Source organism: Petaurus breviceps, unplaced genomic scaffold (assembly GCF_028583685.1).
Source record: "Petaurus breviceps papuanus isolate PSGF00001 unplaced genomic scaffold, PetGlider_PUasm1.0 140, whole genome shotgun sequence".
Taxonomy (NCBI): Eukaryota; Metazoa; Chordata; class Mammalia; order Diprotodontia; family Petauridae; genus Petaurus; species Petaurus breviceps.
The window spans coordinates 8,269,824-8,293,107 of NW_027185698.1; positions in this window are offsets into that span (position 1 = coordinate 8,269,824).

Consider the following 23,284-nt stretch of genomic DNA (forward strand, 5'->3'; position numbering starts at 1 on the left):
GGACAGTATTCACTCTCTGTCTGCAGGACAGTCTCAGGGCTTCTTAGTGAACAGCCAGGTTCCAGGACTTCTTCAACAAAAGGACTGTCTTTCACCAGTGGACAAATCTGGCAAAACAACATCAAAACAGACAGACAAAGTACCAGCAAAACAGCCATGTCTCCTCAGTCCTTGGCAGCTCAGGGGGCAGGTCTCAAAAGTCCAGGGCAATTCAAAGCAGCCACCATCAATTCTCTTAGTCTCTCTCTCCACGAGGTGCTGCTTCCAAAAAAATCTTCCACCTCTCTCTAGTGTCTCTCCAAATCTACCTCACCAGCTCCTCCCAGTTCAGGACTTTCTTTTCACATCAACAAGCCCATCCCACAGGTGGGATTAACAAACTCTGGGTTTTAACACAATCAATTTGAAAACCAAGCCAATACAGGGGAATCTTTAATTGCCATTACTATCACACCTGTATAATCAGTTTCAATATTCTACCCCATCACTGCTGTCTGTCACTTTGGTTGGAGTATGGAGTCATGAATTCCAATTCCTCTAAGGTTGGGGTTCAGCTCAGAACATATCCTCATGCCTTACCTAACTTGAGTACTTTGTCACCTCTCTTATTTTTCCACCATTCCGCTGTCTTTGATTCCTTCTCTGGCCTAGCTCCTTCCCCTCCCCTAGCCTTTCAGCTTCCTTTTGTGTGTTGTCTTCCTACACTAGATTGTAAGCTCCTTTGAGGGCGGGGACTTTTTTTGTATTTGTATCCTCACAACTTCTGGCACACAGTAGGCATTTGTAAATGTTTATTTAATGACTGATTCATGCATTTCACAAACATTTTAAAATGTCTATTATTTGCAATATACTAAGATACATAGTCATATTGGAGCAGGTTGGACAGCGAAGGTACCCAAGGCTGGGGTATGGTGGAAAAAATCAGAGTAACCACCTTGAAAAGAGGATTTGGAGTTCATGGTTGTTTCTATGTAACCAGTAATATTTTTTTTTCTTCCTGGGGACAAAAATGGAAATTTTATTTTTCTTAGCATCATCTCCTGCCACTTGAAGAAATCTGTAATTTTCAATTTTTCTTCTTATGTGCTCAATTGTTCTAACATCTTTGCAGAGAAATAGTTAATTATTTTTCATGTAGTTGCATGATAGATTTCTCTACCCTAGCAGTTCACATTTAGGATGCAATATCATTGGAAATTTGACTTTAGTGCATACCAAAATTTCTCTCATTTTTCTTTTCAAGAAAAAACATACTATATAGTTCACCTTTACCATACAGCAGGTATTTTTTTTTCATTATCCATGTTTTTTTTTTTACCCCATTTGTCCAATCAATGCAGTTCTCTTGAAATGAGAGACTTAAAAGGTGATAGACTTGGATGAAAATAGACCATTGTTGTGGTGACCCTACCGCTGTTCTGTTTAGTAAGGTGAATGAATTGTTGATGATTTTTTAATGATTGTAAGAGATCTTGTCATGTTATATAATTACACAGAAAGCTAAATGGCATAAGTACTTACTAAATCTTAAATTTAGTGGCACTGTACACTCAGTTGGGCTCATTCTCAAACAAACTTGACACAGTTGATATAGTTTCCTATTTCTCATTCAACATCATTGAGTCATATAATCAAAAAATAGCATCAGAACAGATATTAAAGCATTTTATTAATCCTAAGGTAATCTACAAGTATGGACTGTTACTACTACAAATGTTATTCACTAGATGATTAGTCATTTTAGCAGTAGGTAGAATAATCTAAGTCTTCTTGAACTTCTATCAATTGTATTAGTTCATGAATTATTTCTATCTCAATACAGGGAAGACAGAAAAGACTTTGTAATTTTAAAATTAAAAATATATGCTTCTAGGGGCGGCCAGGTGGCTCAGCGAGTAAGAGCACCGGCTCCAGTGTCAGGATGACCTGCATCAAATCTGGGCTCAGATACTCAGCACCACACCCAGAAATAACTGGCCGTGTAACCTTGAGCAAGTTGCTTAACCCCTATTGCTTTAAAAAAAAAATATATGCTTCTAGCCTATAAAAAGACACATTGTCTTACAGCTGAAGAAATGCATTTCATTTCCTTCATTATTTTGATATTTCAAAACAAATATAACTAGATGATCAAAGTATTTTAATATCCAACTTGTGTTTTTCATCTAAAATTAACCTTATTGGGCCTTGTTTTGTTTCTTTTTACATTTGATTTTATCTTCTCCAAGATTCAGAAAGGTAATAATTAAAATACTAATAAACATTAATACTGGCTCCTACTCAGCTACCACAGATGGATAGCAATTGTAGAAACACTTTTGGAAAGAGATTCATTTGGAATTTAACATTAAACACATGGTATAGATGTAAAGAATGAATGTCCCTTACAATTTTTAAGATGAAATGCTGATTTGACAGGTGCCTGAGCATTCAATTAAAAATGGAACTTTAAATTATTTTCATTAATCACCAGACTTAAACCAGAGGAGATAATCCCAGATTGTGGATTTAAACCTAAAAAGCTTTAACAAAGACAGAGTAACATTCAAAAGGTCATTCTATAAATCCAAAGCTGTGTCACTAAGAGAATATTTGACACACATATGGAATCATTACTAGCCTGAAGAGATCTGTTCATTACACCAAAAAGAGCTTCTTTTAATCCAAAAGAGATAATTTGAAGAGTGGGATTGAAGTAAGCACCCTGACAAAAATATAATAGGACTTTAATGAGAACATAATCAAATATATCATGTTGTTGCTTGGGAAGAAATGAAGTTATCCACTACTCCTAAGTGGAGAAAAAAAAACGTTTTTAAAAATAGACTTTTTTATCTATTACCAGGAAAATGCAAAACCAAGCAAATAAATCTATAAGCATTCCCTATAATGTAAGACAATATAAAACAAGAATACATTCTTGTAAGAGCAATTAGATGTTTATAAATCATTTAAATGCATGTTTTACTGAATGATAACTAAAATGATCTTAAAACACTTATGATAAAATGATACCAAATTCTAAAGAATAGATTACATAAATTATGGTAGTCAATATTTCTGCTGACACATGGTTAAATAATAATTGACCAAATATTACATTTATAATCCATTTATTTGTGAAAGTCAGTTTTTTAAAATTTGTTTTATTAAAGCAGGATAATAAATGAAAACAGGATCCATAATAAGGTATTAATAGTTAGAAATACATCTACATAATTATATGTAGATCAATCCCCCACTTACAGACTATGTTACTGACAAATGATATGAATGCAAGGACATTCAAATCTTGAGGGCTACCAGGAGCAATAAGGAATAATTATAGCTATAATAAGAAAAGCTTTAGTGGGTGCTTTATTTTTAAGCAATTGGGGTTATGTAACTTGACCAAAGTTACATGGACATTTTGTGTGTGGGGGGGGGTGTGGGTGTGTGGGTATGGGTAGGTGGTAAGTATCTGAGGCCGGAACCAATCTCGGGTCCTCCCGACTCTAGGGCCGACATTCTCACTCACTGTGCCACCTAGCCGCCCCAATGGATCTTTTCTAATTTGAGGGTTTTTAAGTTTAGGCTTAGTAATGACTGTCCCTTAACTAAGTAGCAGTTTAGTATATTCAAGGGATTCCAACTATGTATACTGGTTTCCCCTGGTATCAGGGCAGGAGTGTGTGAAAAGAGAAAGACTGTGAGCCAGGAGCCAAACATATTGAGAAAAAGAGAATGCTCTGGAGACCAGTACAAAACAGTTGCCAGAATCCAGTTGAAGAGGAGATAAAAATTTAGTGAAGCTGAAAAGAAGAGAAATTATTGAGTGATGAAGGCAATTGGTGAGCTTTGGAGTAGCAAGAGGGAGCAAGGAATATTCCAAATTCTTTACCCTGACTGCTGAATTATAGGAAATGAGCAAAATTGCAACCATTACTGGGAGGGATGACTAACAGACTTTGTTATCAGGATGGAGCAGTATTCAGTGAAAATCAGAAGATTGAAGAAACAGAAAAGGAAAACATTTACAATCAAAGTAAAGTTGTTGTCTGTGGAACAATCATTCCAGGTAGCATGGGTGGTTTAGGTATGGTATTTAGGAGGGGGAGTAGTTTGAAGAGGTCAGCAATAAGGAAACATATAGTGGGAGATGGAGAATGGCATTGGAATAATGAGAGCCTGGGATTAATGGGATGTGGAAGGTATAAGCATATGGGAATTTTTTAATCATTGGCAAATGAGTTCAGATTAGGTATCACCAACACAGGTTAGCATCTTCTTGAATCAGTGAGAAGCAACCCTGGGGGGGAGGGCGGGAGGCACATAAAGAAATGTTGTTTCTATGTTCCCTTACAAGTAGGAAAAGGACAACCAAGAAATCTGGCTATGCAGGTCCCTGTGGAGACAAAAATTCAACACAGGAGCCAGATTTTTTGATCCTCCAGCATCCCTGAATTCTTTCTCTTCTTATATAAATGTCCCATAATTATGATTCTAGTTAGAGGCAGAGAGGGGTGAACACAAAAAAAGCAAAATAATAAAACAATAACAGAAGTTGGCTAACGATGGGTTGTAGTTGGAATCATGGCCTTCACCTGGGAAAGGCCATTATCACTTGTGTAATTTCCAGAGCTGCCTAAAGCCCTCAATCTGGGAACAAAGGAACACATAAAAATGTACATGTCTAGTTCAACCATGGAAGTTTATGAGGATGATTAGTACAGTAAAATACAGTATATAACAAATAATTGACCATGTTCAGCAACAGGCACCATTAAACCCTAACTACATAACAACATATGTAACATACCTATTTAGATATTTTATGTATGATTCAAGAGGGTCACACAACTAGTGTAATGAAGCAAGATTTGCACTAAGGATTCCAGACTCTAAGACTTGTGTTCTATCCAATGAGCCACTTAGCTGCTTACTGCTGATCTACTGTCAAGGCCACTGAAAACTGAATCAACTCCATGCTGAGATGAAAATTTAATAGAAGAATCTAGTGAAAGGTTATTGAACTAATCATAAATGACTTTCATTCATAAGTCACATCTCATTCTTTGAGAATATTGCTTCATGTAAAATAACTGAATACTTGATCATTTCTACATGTAACAGAATATTGATTCATGTAAAACAACAACTGAATACTTGGCCATTTCTACATGTAACAGAATAATTTGCCTCTAAAATATTTTCATATAATTCATTCCAAAATTTTTGCCAAAAATATTTCAATTTCTGAAATATAAAGGTCAACTAAAGGTTATTTTTTTTCTTAATGTAGCACCATATCACTGTTCTGCTGAAAGGAAATGAATTTTTTTTATGTAGACATATAATAAAAAGAAATCCTATTTTCCTCATCAAAGGGTGTAGAATTCTGTTTGTTCATAGTTATGTTCCACAAGCTTTTTATCATGCTTTTCATACTCTGTTGTTTATTTACTATATATACTCTTTTTTCTTAACTGAAACTTGCCTTTCTGGATGAAATATATGGCTCAGTGATATATCCTTTTTCTTACCCAGATAACCGTTAATTACTTGAGTGCATATGGACACACACCATACATCCATCTTGAAGTAAAATGTATGTACCCATGGAGGTGCAGAATATGTCCTTTCAAAAATGTAGGGTTTTATTTTTACCTTTAAAAGTGATTCATCAGGGACAGAGTCAAGATGGTGGAGTAGAAGCAGGACCTCCAGGTAGCTCTGGCTTCCACCTTCCCCAATTCATGTAAAAGGGGAATCTAAACAAACTTTGGAGATGCAAAACCCACAAAATGACACAGAGAAGCTAACCTCCCGCTGAGGTCAGTTCGGCAGGCCAGCAGGAATCGGCCAGGGCAGCACTCTGGGAGCCGAGCGGAGGCCTGCATTAATGAGAGGTTTTAACCCCAGGGCAGGCCTGACCACCTGCTTGCCATAGGAATTCCAGATCACCAGCAGCTATGGCTGTCTCCAGAATTATCAACACACAGATGCGAAGGACAAAGTGACAGGTCAGTGTAGTGCAGAATTTGGTATGCAGTAATTGGGAGAATATCGGCTTTTGCCCCCAGTGAAAGAAGCTGCTGAGGAGCCACAGCTGTGCAGCCTCCCCAGTGTGGCAGCTTCAGGCCCTGGCCTACAGAGTGTAGGGGGACCACGCAACCAGTCTGAGGGGTAATTGCTCTTTCTTTAACCTGCTTGGATCTGGATTGCAGTCTAGGTGGAGGTCTTGGGGAATGTGTCCAGCTTGCCAGAGCGTGTGGAGGCCTCAGAGAGGGCACCCTACTAATACCTCCAAGAGCTGAGAAAACCCCAGCATTTGGGACAAAAGCTCCCCTGTCTGGTAGTAGAGTCCAACTGTGGCAAAAAAGCCCAAAAGTCAAGTAATTGAGAGGCACCATGACCAGGCAAAGGAAACAAAGCAAACAGAAGATTCCAACATTAGACTCCTATTGTGGGGACAAAAAGGAGCAAAGTATGGAACAGGAGGAAGACAGTGAAGTCAGAACTCCTGGGCCAGAAGCTTCAAAGGAAAATACGAGCTGGTTACAGGCCACAGAGGACATCAAGAAGCAGATAAGAGAACCAGAAGAAAAATTGGGAAGAGAAATGGGAACAAAGCAAGAAAATCATGAAATGAGAGTCAACAGTTTGACTGAGGAAAAAACACCTTATAAAATAAACTAACTCAAATAGCAAAAGAGGCGAAAAAGGCAGTGAGGAGAAGAATGCCTTAAAAAGCCGAATTTGGCAGATGGAAAAAGAATCTCAAAAGCTCACTGAGTAGAATCATTCCTTCAGAATTAGATTGCAGCAAATGGAAGCTAATAACTTTATGAGAAATCAGGATGCTCTTAAACAGATCCAAGCAAATGAAAGAATAGAAGGCAATGTGAAATGTCACATTGGAAAAACCACTGACCTGGAAAATAGATCCAGGAGAGATAATTTAAGAATTATTGGACTACCTAAAGCCATGATCAAAGAAAGAACCTAGAAATCATGCCCAAGAAATTCTCAAGGAAAACTTCCCTGATGTTTTAGCATGAGAGGGCAACATAGAGGTTGAAAGAATCCACTGATCACCTCCTGAAAAAGATACCCAAAAGAAAACTCCTAGAAATATTATAGACAGGTTCCCAAAATGCCCAGATTAAAAAAATAATATTACAACCAGCCAGGAAGAAACAATTTGAGTATTGTAGAAACACAATCAGAATAACCCAGGACCAGGCAGCTTCTACACTGAGGGATCGAAGGGCTTGGAATATGATATCCTGGAGGTCAAAGGAGCTGGGATTAAAATGAAGAATTACCTCCCCAGCAAAACTGACTATCATGTTTCAGGGGAAAATATGGTCATTCAGTGGAATAGAGGACTTTCAAGCATTATTGCTGAAAAAATCAGAGTTGAATAGAAAATTTGACATTCAGATACAAGAAGCAAGAGATGCATGAGAAGGTAAACAGGGAAAAGAAATCATAAGGAACTTATCAAAGTTGAACTATTAACATTCCTACATGAAAAAACAATAATTGTAACTGATGAAAATTTTCTCAGTATGAAAATAATTGAAAGGAATAGAAATATATATGTGTGTGTCTATATATGAGGGTATATGGGCATATGAATACCTATGTGAATGTGTGTATATATGTTTACAGGTATACATAGATAGAGGGCACAGGACCAATTTAATAGGAAGAGATGATACTTAAAAGGTGCAATTAAGAGGTGATAGAGGTATATAATGAGAGGAGATGAGGTGAGACAGAATGGGGTAAACTATCTCATAGAAGAGGCAAGGGAAAATGGTTACAATTGAGGGGAAGAATAGGAAGGCAAAAGAGAATGGGTCAACCTTATTCTCATTGAATTTGTCTTGGGGAGGGAATGAAATACACACTAAATAGGGTATCTCACCCTACAGGAGAATAGGGGTGAAGAGGATGAGAGGGGGCATGATGGAATGGAGGGCAGGCTAGGGAGTGGAGGGATGTTGGAAGCACCCACTTTTGAAAAGGTATGGGATCAAAGTAGAGAATAGAACAAGTAGGCGGTGGGATAGGAGGAAAGGAAATATAGTCAGTGTTTTACAATATATCTATGATGTTAATGTTTTGCATAAGCTACACATGTACAACCTATACTGAACTGCTTATCTTCCCGGTAAGGGTGGGTGACAAGGGAGGAAGGGAATGAATCTGGAATTCAATGTTTTAAAATCGTGTTCAATATATATGTACATATATGTATATATGTATATATATATTATTAATACTATTTTACATGTAATTGGGGGATAAGATATACTGGTACTGGGATATAGAGATCTACCTTACCCTACTGGAAAAGTCGAAAGGTGTATGGGAGAAAATATGAGAGAGAGCAGATTGGAGGAGGGGATATCCTGTGGGACTGCTATTTTGGGGCAGTGGGTAGGGGAAAATTTGTAACTCAAAATCTGGTGGGAATGAATGATGTAAATCAGAAATTAATAAAGTATTTGAAAAAAAAATTTAAAAGTGATTCAGTATGCTATGGAACTAGCTCATATAAAAAGAAGTAATAAGAAGAGATGTCAAAATACACACTAAGAGATTGTGTCAAAGGTCGGTCTCCCCACCCCCGAGTTATTACTCTGCTATCTTATTCATTATGAAAGTTAGTTGCACTTATTTTAATAGTATTTTATTTTCCTCCATTACATGTCAACATAAGTTTTAGCATTCATTTTTACAAGATTTTGACTTCCACATTGTTGTCCTTCCCCTCCCATCTTACAAAAGGTTAGTCAATTTGATATAGGTTAAAAATGTGCTATCATGTAAAACTTATTTCCATATTACTCACATTAGTGAAAGAAGAAACAGATTAAAGAGAAAAAACATACAAAAAAAGAATGAAGTAAAAAAGTGTGCCTCAATCTGCATTCAGAGTCCATCAGTTCTTTATATGGATGTGGATAGCATTTCCCTTCATGAGTCCTTTGTACTTGTCTTGCATCATTTCTTTGCTGATTAGAGCTGATTCACTCATAGTTGATTATGACATGATGTTGCTGGTAATGTGTACAATATTTTCTTGGTTCCATTCATTTCACCATGTATCAGTTTGCACAAATGTTTCTAGGTTTTTCTGAAATTTGCCTTGTTATCATTTCCTGTTGCAAAACAGCATGCAATTACATTAACAGTTTATTCAGCCATTCCCCAATTAATGGGTATCCCCTCAGTTTCCAATATTTTGCTATAACAAAAAAGGGTTACTACAAATATCAGTGCACATGTAGGTCCTTTTCCCTTTTATATGATGTCTTTGGGATTCAGACCCAGGAGTGATATTGTTGGAACAAAGGGTATGCACAGTTTGTTTTTTTTAGAGAACTTCTAATAGGTTTTCTGTGCCTCTTGTACCTCTTCCTTACTTCAGTATTTAGTGTACTACTCTTCCTCATCCTTTATTTATATTTATATTATTCCCTCAAATTCAGTTTGTACCTTTTCCCTCTTTCTATGCATATTCCTTCTAGCTGTACTATTAGTGGCACAATTTTATTTTTAGGAATTATAAGTATCATCTTCCTATGTAGGGATACAAATAGTTCAGCTTCACTGAATCTTTTATGTTTTCTTTGCCCCTTGCCCCTTTTAATTCTTTTCTTGGGGCTTGATATTAGAGATCAATTTTTTTTGTTCAATTCTGGTCTCCTTCTAAAAGTTTGAAATACTTCTATTTCATTGAATGACCTTTTTTTCACTTTGTAATATTATACTTAATTTCACCAGGTATATGATTCTTGGTTGTATTCCTAGCTCTTTTGCTCTCTGGAATATCATGTTCCATTATCTACAATCCCTTAATGTTATAGCTGCTGAGATATATAATCATGTTCATGGCTCCCCAATATTTGAATTGTTACTTTCTGACCCCTTGCAGTATTTTTCCTTGACTTGATAGTACCAAAATTTGGCTATAAAATTCCTTGGACATTTTATTTTGGGATCTCTTTCCTCAGGTGATTGGTGGATTATCTCAATGCCTATATTGACTTCTGGTTCCAGAGTATCAGGGAAGTTTTACCTAAAAATTTCTTGGAAGATACTATCCGGGACCTCCTTCTGTTTGTGGCTTTCAGGTAGTCCCATGATTTTGGCATCATCTCTGATGAATTTATTGTCCAGGTAAGCTTTTTTCCCATGTAGTATTTTATATTTTCTTTTATTTTCCATTCTTTAGAATTTGTTTGACTGATCCTTTTTTTAAAGCAATTGGGGTTAAGTAACTTGCTCAAGGTTACACGGCCAGTTATTTTGTGCGGGTGCCAAGTATGTGAGGGCAGAATTGATCCTGTGTCTCCTGACACCAGGGCTGGCACTCTTACTCACTTTGCCACCTGGGCGCCCCTGTTTGACTGATCCTTGATGTCTCATAGAGTCATTAGCTTCTGCTTTACCAACTCTAACTTTCAAGGATTTGTTTTCATCTATTAGATTTTGCATTTCCTTTTCCATTTGGCCAATTTTACTTTTTAAGCAATTGTTTTCTTTTTGCGAGCTATTGATTCTTTTTTCACAATGCTTTTGCATCACTCTCATTTCTTTTCTCAATTTTTCTTCTACATCTCTTATATGACTTTTATGCTCCTTTTAGAGACCTTCCATGAGTTCTTTCTGGACTTGGGACCATTTCCCATCTTTTTTTTGGGGGGGGGGGGATTTCCCTCTAGGTGTTTTGATATTGTTGTCCTTTTCTGAGTCTGTGTCTTGAACTTCCTTGTCACCATAATAACTTTCTAGGCTCAGACTATTCTGGTGTTGTTTTTTGCTCATCTTTTTTGCCCTTTTACTTTCTTTTAAATTTGAGCTCTCCAACCATGGTAAAAGGGACACTGTCTCAGGCTTCTTGTGTCAGGGGCTACAGGCCCTGGCTTTTTACCTGTTGCTCCACTGTTCTTGCCTGAGGCCCACAGAAAAACATCATGTAGGGTGCTATGATAAGGGGTCGTGATGGTGGTGTGGCTGGCACTGCTGGAGGCTTCAGGGGTCTGGCAGTTTAACTGGTTCTAAGCCTGGATCCTAGTTGTGGTGTCTGAGGTGTTCTGTGGATAGTGGGGTGTTTCTGCCTTTGTCTGGGACTTCACTGTGACTTGTAGAGATTAGCTCTGGAGGTTACTTTTTTGCCTGGGGATATGCTGAGGTAGGGAAGCCTGGCTATTAAAGGCTGCCTGTTTGCCTGGGGCTATGCTAAAGCACTTGGAGGTTCTGGGAGTTAGAACCAGTAATACATGACATTTGCAAAGTAAGAAAGATGCAGAAAAAAACTAAAAAGATAAATGAATTATAGATTAATGCAACAGTGGATATTCTGAAGTAGTAAGATCCATAGTGATTATACATATGTTATACACTATATTTCCAGAAGGAAGGGGTGGCATATATTAAGTGTGTATAGTGCTAAGATCTTTAAAAATATTACATTTTTTTATCTTTCAACAACCCTGGGAGTTAGGGACTATAATTATTCCCATTTTACAGGTAAAAGAATTAAGGCAGGCAAAGATTTAGGTACTTGGACAAATCAGTGTTCATTAGAGCTGTAACAACATAATTAGAAAAACAAAGGATATATGGACTAATTTTCTGAAATCAGTGTCATGGTAGATAACTACACCCAATCACAAAATACCCTTTAGTTCTACTATAAGACAAATAATTTTAAAGTGGATGGATTCAGGGCATGACCCAGTCTAATACTTCACAAGCCCTGATATTATCCAATAAAAACATTCACAGGATAAGAGAAAATGGAATATTAATCATTGGAAAAATGATCAAAGATAGAATACTATTCAATAAAGTCGATTTTAAATATTTCTGTTCTGGAAAACAATTTGGAACTATGGCCAAAGGGTTATAAAACTGTGTATACCATTTGACTTAGTAATGCTACTATAAAGTCTGTATCTCATATCTCAAAGTGATCAGTAAGGAGCAGGATTGGGAGAGATTATTATAAGGCCTTTATGACAGTGTAAATTCTAGCAAAGTGTTTTTTTTTAGTTCAGTTTACCAAGTTCAGGTTAAATTGCAAACATCTGAAGGATTAATCTCCTTTGAACCATGATAATTCACAGCTGTGCTGAGTCAAGTAGATTTTTGTGCCTTCTGGCTCTGAGACAATCAGGGGTCCAGTCTTTGTTATGTATTCTAGGAGGTTGGTATTTTGTTTTGGGGGTTCATGAGAAGAATCTTTCAATTTCTGGTCAAGACTCTGAGTAGCCATATATCCAGAGCCCCCAAACAGCTTGGATACATGTGCTTCCTGAATCCAATTATGTATGTGAAGTGTATGGCAATATCACCATTCTCAAACAGCTAAAGCCCTGTATGTTGATCTTTGTGCTCATTTCTCTGCTTGTATTTTCTCCATGTTCAGGGTACTGACCTTTCCCCTGAACTAGTGAATGTAATTAAAAGAAGATTATTGACCCCTTCAAAAAGCTGCTTTTCTTCAAGAAAAGCAGATCAAAGAACTTGCAATAGCCAACCATTGTGGGCTCCAATTAAGATAAAAGAAGACTTTAGATGGGCACTTTATATCTATTGAGGAGATTATAACTTACTGAATGATATCTTTTGTTTAAGAATATGTGGCCACCTTAGTATTAAGTTGTTATATTATACTGTTCTGAATGTTTTGCTTAAGTTTATTGCTGATTAAATAGAGAGTTCACTATATTATGTGATCAGAGCTTAAGTCTATTTATATCAGTAGTCCTCAGGAGTGCTGCCCATGTTTGGCTTTACAACTTCTAGGACTTTTTAAATATTTATAAGTAGTTTAGGTTGACAAAAATTGATTCTAGTTAAGTATGGTGTGATTGCATTTTTTGAAGTCTTCCTCTTTCATACTTCATTTGTTAACCTCTAGTTTTATTAAAATGGAATTGGATGAACAAGTCTAGTGTGTATTGACCTTCATTTGCATCTATTAAGTAACACTTTAGACTTCTAAGAGTTGATGAAAAGAACAATAAAAGGTCAAATTTATGCAAAAAAAATTATAACTGATCTTAATCCTAGAGAATAGAACATGAAATGTACCTCCATCCTGTCAGTAATGAGGCTGGAGTTAAAAAAATATCATTTTGGTCATATCTGGCCATGACATCAGTTATTTTTTGGACACCTATTTTGAATGTTTTTATAAAAGTAATCCTTTTGCATAGTCAAAGTAAAATTTGGGTACGTAGAATAGATTGATGTTTTTATGTACCTCAGGGAATTTTTTTTTTTTTTTTTGTAATTTCATAATAATTGTCCACAATGTACATAATATGTATATTATATTTTAAGACAATCTAATGAAGTAAGTAGGTGTAGATATTACTGTATTATCTCCATTTCATAGATGAGAAATATGAGTCACTGAAAGTTATCATGCCCAGTATTACAGAGCTAGTAAGTACATTCATTTGGGCTTTAACCACAGTCTCTGAATAATGGGACCAATCTTCCATTCATTCTTATATACTGTTTCTCATCATACAAAAATTTTGAATATTTCATTTATTTTGTTGGCTTTATTGGTTTCAGTTTCTATGTCTAGTCACCTTTATTTCCTCATCCAGCACACTCTGAGGAAACTCCAATTTATAACTAAACATCCCAAGGAACATTTGAAGTGCTTGGGAAGGCAGTTTACTCTCATTGATAAAAAACAGAGTAGAACCCAAGTTAATCCTATAAACAGATTCATTGTCATTTTGTCCCTTATTTTAGTGAAACTAATTTAGGAAATTGAAATCTGAGCAAACAGGGTAAAAAATTGTTATCAAGGATTTCTAACTTTGATGCCAAAACAAAATAGATTAAAGTTTGTTTATTATATGTTTCTAAGCTTTTATCTTTATAAACATACTTTTTAAGGTAATTCTCATATACTATATTTTGAAGTCCAAATCACACACCAGAAAAAAATATGCTAATGTAGAAAAGCTTGTAAAAATGGTTTTGTTGTATTGCCATATCCCTAATAAAACATTATGCCTACAGAGTGTTTCAAAAGGAGTGAAAAATAATTATAAAGAAACTTATTCTTGTTCTAAAGCTACATTTGATTTTTTTTAAGCAAGCAGAAAAACTGAAACTAATGTTTGTAAATCCAGCTCTCTAGCCTCATTCCTCACCAAGTTAAAACAGTTCCAGCCAAATGCTGAAACTTATCACAGTCTGGAATTACTTAACTCAGATTGCTGATCTTACCTTTATCCTAAATAGGTTAAGGTATTGTAGGGATGGCTGGTGAATTTACATAATATCCATGCTTCACTGATTAGGCATAAGATATAGGATATGAAGATCATCTGCTTTTATCCTTGTTTGGGTTGGTTTCAGATAGAATTTTAATGCCATTTTATCCTCTTTAATTCTATCCTAGATATGTTTAAAAATGACTTCTTGTGAAGAATTGATTTCAAGAATTCATTCTGAGTTGCTAGTGAATTCCCCAGCTTTGTGTGGAAAGTGGAAGGAAATCTTCAATTAGGAACATAAATGTTAAAGACTTTAAAGACACATTGCAACTAGAAACATGAATAAGTTATTCTGTTAATGAAAGATTGTATGTGATGTGTTTCATCACTTGTTAGCCATGAATGGATGAATTAAAAGCTTCATTCAAGTGAGATTTATGTCCAGCATTATGTTCTAACCTGGGCATATCTTATCAGACCAAGAAAAGTCTTTTAAAGACAATTCTTTAAAGAAAGGGAGGGAAAAAATTTCACTTTGCCCCTCTTCAAAAGTATAAAACCAGCATATTATGATGATTTTAATTGCCAGAATGTGGTGAAGTTTTCTCCCATATCACCCATCTTCACCCCCCCAAAAAACCTATCCATGTTAAAAACTGCAGGCCTCTGTAGCTGTACACAATAATACTTGGTAGATTTGCGTTTGCTTTTCTAAAGCAACCCCTATGAATACAGGTATCACCCTCTGTTCAAAGAGACTGTAGCTTTAAACATAAAAGGAAAAAAATGAGATTATGGTATACTTGTACTGATAATTTTAAACATTTTAATGGTGGACTTAGATTGAATCACTGTTAGCTCACTCAGTTGGTAGAAGAGAGAAAAATGTCCAGTCAACTTGGTAATTGGTCTGTTTGATATTCTCATTTTAACTCTTCCTTAGCATGTGAGAAGTTGTAAAGGATAATTAATGTTGGGAGGAAGGTATCAAGCAAGGACACAAGGACAGTAAAAAAGGAGAAATGCAGAAAAAATAAGATGAGCTATATTGTGCAAACATGAATTGTGGCCTAAATCAAGTACACATTTACACTCTGAAAAAGTGAGCATACTGCCAATCTAACTGCAAATAGATCATGAGTCAGTGGAGCTGAAGGGGTTGCCAAAAATCTTTTGGTCTTGGTAGCGTCTGTAGAGAGATGAATAAAATGGGAAATAGTTGGAGGTGGGTATGTGATAGTAATGGCAATTAAAGATTCCCCTGTATTGGCTTGGTTTTCAAATTGATTGTGTTAAAACCCAGAGCTTGTTAATCCCACCTGTGGGATGGACTTGTTGATGTGAAAAGAAAGTCCTGAATTAGGAGGAGCTGGTGACGTAGATTTGGAGAGACAAGAGAGAGGCGGAAGACCTTTTTTTGGAAGCAGCACCTCGTGGAGAGAGAGGCTAAGAGAATTGCTGGTGGCTGCTTTGAATTGCCCTGGACTTTTGAGACCTGCCCCCTGAGCTGCCAAGGACTGAGGAGACATGGCTGTTTTGCTGGTACTTTGTCTGTCTGTTTTGATGTTATTTTGCCAGATTGGTCCACTGGTGAAAGACAGTCCTTTTGTTGAAGAAGTCCTGGAACCTGGCTGTTCACTAAGAAGCCCTGAGACTGTCCTGCAGACAGAGAGTGAATACTGTCCACTGGTGAAGGACAGTGCTGTTGTTGCAGGGGTCTGGAGACTGTCCTGCAGACAGAGTGAATACTGTCCACTGGTGAAGGACAGTGCTGTTGTTGCAGGGGTCTGGGAGCCTTTCTGTTGGTTCAGAAGCCCTGAAGAAGGATTTTCTTGTTGTATGTTTACAGAAATCCTGGGAGAGGGCTTTGCTAATGTGTTCAGGGGTTCTAGGACTGTTCTACAGACAGAGGATAAATTCATGAAAGGACTGGCAATGTATCTTGTGGCTTTGCTAAGCCTTGTCTCCCCAGGAACTAAGATTGCTGAGAACTTGCTTCGTGTCAAGATGAAGAAAAGACCTCCATTTGGGTATTAAGTGCTGTGTTTAAACTTGATGTAACTCTGGGGTAGATTCAATTGTGATCCAGGGGTGGGAAACTTTTGACCTTATGTTTGGAAACTAATCTCCATTTGAGAAGAGGGGCTTTGTCGTGGACTTAATTAAGGTATAGCTTAGGGGTGGAGAAGTATTTAGAACAGAGACTTTGTAATTGATTGAATGATTGGAAGGTCCTGGGGTGGGGTAGTCCTTGGAGATTATTTAATCACACTTAGTAAATGCTGTATTTTGAATGATGTCATGTTTTGATCTTCTCTGTTCTGGGTTGGTCACTGAATAAAATGGAGAGCACCTATGCTGGTATTCTGAACCTTGGGAAGTTGCCTTTCTTTTGGCATTACATTACAGGGTACTAGGAGCTGAAGCTGTGTGTATGAAATACTAGTTGAAAGGGATCAAAGAAATGATGTGAAATGGGCACTGTATAAACCCTGCCTCACTGATAGGAGTTCATTTTCTGGGCAATCTAGTGATGGAATAGGGAAGAAATTAATAAATGGGAGAAGGAAATGGGCAGTCTGTAGAGCGGGTAATTCACATTTCTTATTTCCTTTGAGAAATGCTAGGATACTAGCCTGTTCTGTACTATGCATGCCTTGAAATAAATTTGCTTTGTTCATTATAAACCTGAAATAAGTATTCTGTGTTCAAATGCCTTGAAAGCAATGGATTATTTAGGAAAACAGAGTCAAAAAACCTAGAAGGCTAAAATGCTAAATTTTGATGTGTGTATATTTTCTTGAGAAAGTTAAAATTATTTTGAATATACCACATGCCATGTGTGTTCTTTTGTGCCAAAATGACAGTGGGTGACAGTTTACAAAAGTATACCACTAAGGTTTTCTGTTTATTATCTTGGAGAAGAGAAAACTTAAAGGGGGACTGGTAACCCTTTTTAAGTATTGGAAAATCTAGTATATGAAAGTATTAAAGGAAGGAAGGGAAGAAGAAAGGGGGTAAGAAACAAAAGAATGGGAATAAAGAAAGAATTAATTTGTTAAGTGTTTGCTGTGTGTAAACTTTTTAAAATTATTTACAATAATCATCTAATTTTATTCTCACAAAAATCCTGTGAAGTAAAAGATCACCATTTTAAATTTGAGGAAACTGAGGCAGACAGAGGTTAAGTGGCTTGTTCATGGTCACTAGTAAAGGGTTGAATAAAGAAAAAAATGAGGGAGAGAGAGAATGAGAGAGACAGAGACAGAAAGACAAAGACAAAGCAACAGAGAAAGATAGAGACTAAGATTTAGCCTTCATATTTTGGGGGGAGGGGGCAACAAGGTGCTTTGATAGAGTTATTTATCCATAGCTGAAAGTCTCCAAGGAAAAGATATAAACTTGTTTGCCAGGATATAGTTAAGATAATTCCTGTTCTAATGTGAATTTGACTAGATGAGTTAAGATGCCCCTTCTTAGCCCAAGATTCTATTGGGTAAAGATTCAAATGGGTAAAACAAAAAATGAGGAGTTGCAAGAAGTTTACCAACCTTCTCTCTAAAACTTTGCCAAACATGCTTAGAAAATTCAGTAGACCAAATGTTAGTTGGGAAATCCAAAATATTTAACATAATGGTGAGTCATTGAAGAGGTCCAGCCAGGAACAATAGTGGTTGCTAATGTCTACAGACTGTCCAAGATCCTAGACTCTTTCTGGGATACTATGAACTGCTACAGGGTACAGAAAGCAATGCAAACTGGCAACTTTATTGGCCAGTATCCAGTTCTGGTTTATACATTCAGGGTTGACTGACAAAGAAAACTGAGAATGTTCTTAGAAAAGGAGTGGTCACCAACTTTAGGCTATGTAGTGAGAAAAGCAAGCTCAAAAACAAGCAACAGCTATGTGGCTCACATCAGGTTCTCACTCCTGGTCCAATCTGAAACCTACAGAGAAATAATCAGGGAAGGAATTCCAGACCAAAGAGAAGCCTGGTATCCAGGCACTCGGAGCCAGTAGAGCTATCAGACTAGTAGAGAGCAACAGAGATCCCCAGCAGTATACTATTGCTCAAACCAGACACTAGATCAGGAACCTGAAGAAATGAAGCCAGAGCACAGTGTTCAGACCACTGTTGAGTACACCAGAAGCTTGCAGGTCCCCATCTTGAGCCCTTCTGTGTGCCTGGAAGAATACAAAATTCAATATAAGAAAGCAGCAAGAGGACTAGCCCAGATCTTTCCCATAAAATTTCACAGTGCCTAGCCCAGCAGAAAACAAAAGTCAAAAAACAGGCTAGAGGAATAAACTGCTGCCAACAAGTACAACAACATCAAAGAATGAGAGCAAAAAAGGATATCATGATGATAAGGATGCCTGACAAAAAACCACAGTAAAAGAATGTCCTTTTTCAAACATTTTCAAGCAAAGCCTCAAAGGAAAACAAAGTTTGGGCACACATTAAACTAAGATTTCTGCAAAAGATGAAGGAAAAGTTGTTGTTGTTTAAGAGTTAAAATGTTTATACGACTGAAATAAAATTGATGAAGGAAAAAATGGAAAAGAAAGAAGAATTATGGAAAAGAGATTTGGAAAAAGAATTAATAAATTGGTAAAAGGTATACAAAAGCTTACATAAGCAATAAACTCCCTGAAAATTAGAATAGACCAAATAGAATCCAATAACTCAATGTTATAAAAATCAATATGAAAAAGATGAAGAGAACGAAAAATAGAAGGAAATAATGAAATGTTCCTGAGTATAAATGGCTGTCCTTGAAAATAATTCAAGGAAGAAATTAAGGATCATTGACCCCCCTGATCACCATGACCAAAAACAAGTCTATATATATCAATACATCATAGAAAAGAAAAAGGCTCATATTTCTTAGAACCAGAGGGCAAAGCAGAAAAAGAAAAGAATCACCAACTACTTCCTAAAAGAAACAACATAATATAAAATCTCAGGAACATTGTAACTAAAATCCATACCTTTCAGGTCAAAGAAAAAATGGTATTAGAAACTTTTATTACTTAGAAAGAAATATTTCATGCATCAAGGAACCACATTTAGAATAACATAATTAGAAGCCACCACTTCAAAGAAGCAGAGAAAAGAAAATACTATTCCAGAAAGCAACAGAAGGCTTCTAGCCAAGAATTTCATATCAGCAAAATTGAATATAAGTCTAAAGTGGGGAATGGTGTTGGAGTGGGGAGGAGGACCTATAATGAAATGGACATCCAAGCATTTCAGATAAAAAGTACAGAGCTACGGAGTTCAAATACAGGAGTTGAGAAGCATACATATATTAAACCCAAATGAACAATGGTAAAGGACTAAACAAGGATAAACAGTTTACGTTCTAATATGGGGAGATAGCACATCTTTTTACTTTGATTCTAATCATCATATGGAATCATAAAGGGAATCTAATTAGATAGAATGCCTGAGAGTGTTATATCTTGATAATAGCGAGAGAAGAATGAAAAGGGATGAGAAGAGGAATTACCAAGGAAGGGAGATAGAGGGGAATGAATATTCTTTCACATAATCAGAGAGTAAAAATGAAAGTTCATACAATCAAGGAGGAAGGGATGAGGGGACCAGCTTACATTGGAACCTTATTTTCTTCTGAATGAATTAAAGAAGGGCAGAACACATACACAATTTGGTACAAAAATATATTTCTCTCAACAAGGAAATAGGAGGCAAAGGGGAGAAGGAGGAATTACAGGGAGGCTAGATTAAGGGAATGATTAGTCGTAAGCAAAACAAACGCTGCGGACATGTAATAAACATATTTATTGATTTTTTTTTGGAGATATCAAAAATTGGAACCTGAGAGGGTACCCATGAATTAGGAATGACTAAGCATGATAATTTACATAAATTTGATGGAATACCATTGTGCTGCAACATGATAAAAAGTATGATTTGAGGAAAAACCTGGGGTGAGTTCTTTGTATTAATGTTGAACCAAATAAACAGAAATAGGGTATAAATTTATACAATGAAAATTCTATAAAGACCAAGTACTTTGAAAGATTTAAAATTCTGATAAGACTTGATAATTATCAACCAAAATTGTAGAGGACTATGATAAAACGTCCCATACACCTCTTGATAAAGAAGTATAGAATAAGAGTATAAGAGTCATTAGGTGGCACAGTGAATGGAGCACCTGAGTTCAAATCTAGTCTTAGACACTTAATACTTAATAGCCATGGGACTTTGAGCAAGTCACTTAACCACAATTGCCCCGCCTTCTCCCCTCCAAAAAGCAAAAAAAAAAAAAAAAAAGAATAAGAGAATAGAATGAGGCATGCATATATATGTACACACATATGCATATATTTACATACATACATTTTTATAAAATCTCTCTCCTCTCCTTTCCTTTACTTTTCTTTCCTCACCTCTCCTCTTTCCACTTCTCTCTCTCTCCATATATTCATTTTGAGATTTGCCAATGTGGACATTTGTTATGATTTATGTTATGTGTTTATAAAAGTGGTTTAATTTATATCTTGTTTGCAATATAAAAAAAAAGTGAAAATGGGAAACAGGGCCATTTTCCCTGATTAAGATAAACAAAATACAATTTAAAAAATTATTTATTCAAAGACCAAACAGTATCATGCTTTTTTTTTGAAAGCTAGAAGTTTTATAGAGTAAGGCTCAGATTTCTAAATCATCAACATCTCCATGTTAATTGAAATTTTAAGCTTCTTTTCAAAATTATTTATTTCCTATAGAAAACTTTGGATAATTATATTATACTGGAATTTTATTATGCTACTATTTATTATAGAGTGGAATAAAGAATGAGGTTGTTTATCTGGCATTGGGTCCAACTAGTTCTAGTTTCTGATGGGACAAAAGTTCCAAGGAGTCCGAAAACATGTTTGTTGAACCTAGCACTTTGGAAAATAGTGTGCTTTGATATTCTATAGTTGACATTTACAATAAGACATATTTCATTTTCAAAAGGAAAATGTAAGATAAACATTTCATTAAAAATGACTGTATTAAACATACAAACACCTTTCAAAGGATAACAAAATTAATTATAGGTCATTTTCATAGAAGGAAATCAAATCCAATATAAAAAGGAATTAAACTGAATCAGTGAAATGGTACTTTAATTTTCGTTATTGCAATTAATTTTTTTTCAGGACATAACACTAAAAGTTTAAAAAATAGTCACTGTCTCTTACTTTTTTCTGATTGACATTATATTTCCTTAAGGTCTATCACAGCACTGATGATTTCTGATTTAATGAAGAGATATTTATCAGCCATGATGGGAACTATATGCCAATGTGTACGATTTTTAATAAAATAAAATTTTGCATCACTAGGCAATAATCTAAACAGAAAAATAAATATTGACAAAATGTATCAGATAGTTCATAAGAGCAAAATGAAAAAAAAAACTACTATTTTATATAGAAAGTTCAGAAGACTATTGTACAGATGGATTTAAAAATTTCTCATTAATTGGAATTTAAACTCCATTAAAAATTTTAGGACAATATTGGATAAGCAGCACTGGGTGATTTATTTTTATAAATTGTATTGTATAAACTTTGTTCAGATTCCCCCACCCCAAAATATGTAATGGTTTATTTTAAAAATTTGAAACATCTACCATGAAACTAGTATTGTCTAGCTATTATTTTCAACATGTTCTTGCCATTAAACTTTGATATAATTATGCCAGGAAGTTTGATATTATACTGAGCCACAACTTTGTCTTACTCTTTTGTGTGTGTGTGTGTGTAGGTGTGTTAACTGTCTGAGGCAAGAACCGAACTCAGGTCTTCCCAAATCCGGGGTGAGTGCTCTACTCACTGAGCCACCTAACCCCCCTAAAACGTGTTTCCTTAACATTTTTTTTGGATGGCAATTGGAGTTAAGTGACTTGCCCAAGGTCACATGGTTAGTTTTTGTGTTAAGTGTCTGAGTCCGGATTTGAACTCAGGTCCTTCTGACTCCAAGGCTGGTGCTCTATTCACTGAGCCACGTAGCCGCCCTTTTGTCTTACTCTTATTGTTGACATAATACCATTCTGCACTATTTCTATTCCTAAGAATGATAGACACTAAGCTTGTAGGGAAGAATGTAGCAAACTATAAATTTTACTTGAATAGTTACTTATAAACTGTTTCATCAAATTAGAGATCTCCTCCTCCTCCCCCATCCCACTTTGTTCAAGAAGTCCCTACAACACATTTAGGCTTGGATTTTCATTGTTAAATGGCTGTAAATAATGGCATATCCTCTATATCCTAGAAATGAATGGTAAATGTCAATTGACTATATTATTTTCTTATAATGAAGAGGCTATAGGTCAGTTTGTCCCCACTAATTTTAATATATCATGTTAATTTATTCAAAATAACATGAAGTTCACCATAGATTATTTTAAATGGGTTATAAATCAACCTTGCAATGGTTGTTGATATTTAGCATCCTGGATTCTTTCTCAGTCCTATCATACATTGTGATTGTTTTATACACACACACATACGCATGTGTGTATGTATATATGTATGCACATACATTGGTATGTGTGTATATGTATACACACACACACATATATATATATATATAATTTAAAAAATAATCTTTTGAAGATCCACATTGTATGAAGTATGGGAAGGGAAGGAGAAAGGAAACAAGCTACTATGTTCTCAGCACTGTGATAAGTGCTTTACAAATATTATATCATTTGGTCCCCAGAGCAACCGTGATATCACCTACTGATATCATCATTTAATAGTTTTGGAACTTGTAAGAGTAGTTAACTGATTTGCCTGGGGTCATATGGCTAGTAAGTGCCTGTGACAAGACTTGAACTCAGGTCTTCCTGACTCCACATCTCTACAAGTAGGATACAAAATGTTACCAATATAAACTTAATCAGAGTGAGTGCTCCAAAGAATGCTATTAGAGGCACTAATGACTAAACTAAGTGATGCTTTGGTCATGAATCTCTCTCATCCATCTATCTATCTATCTATC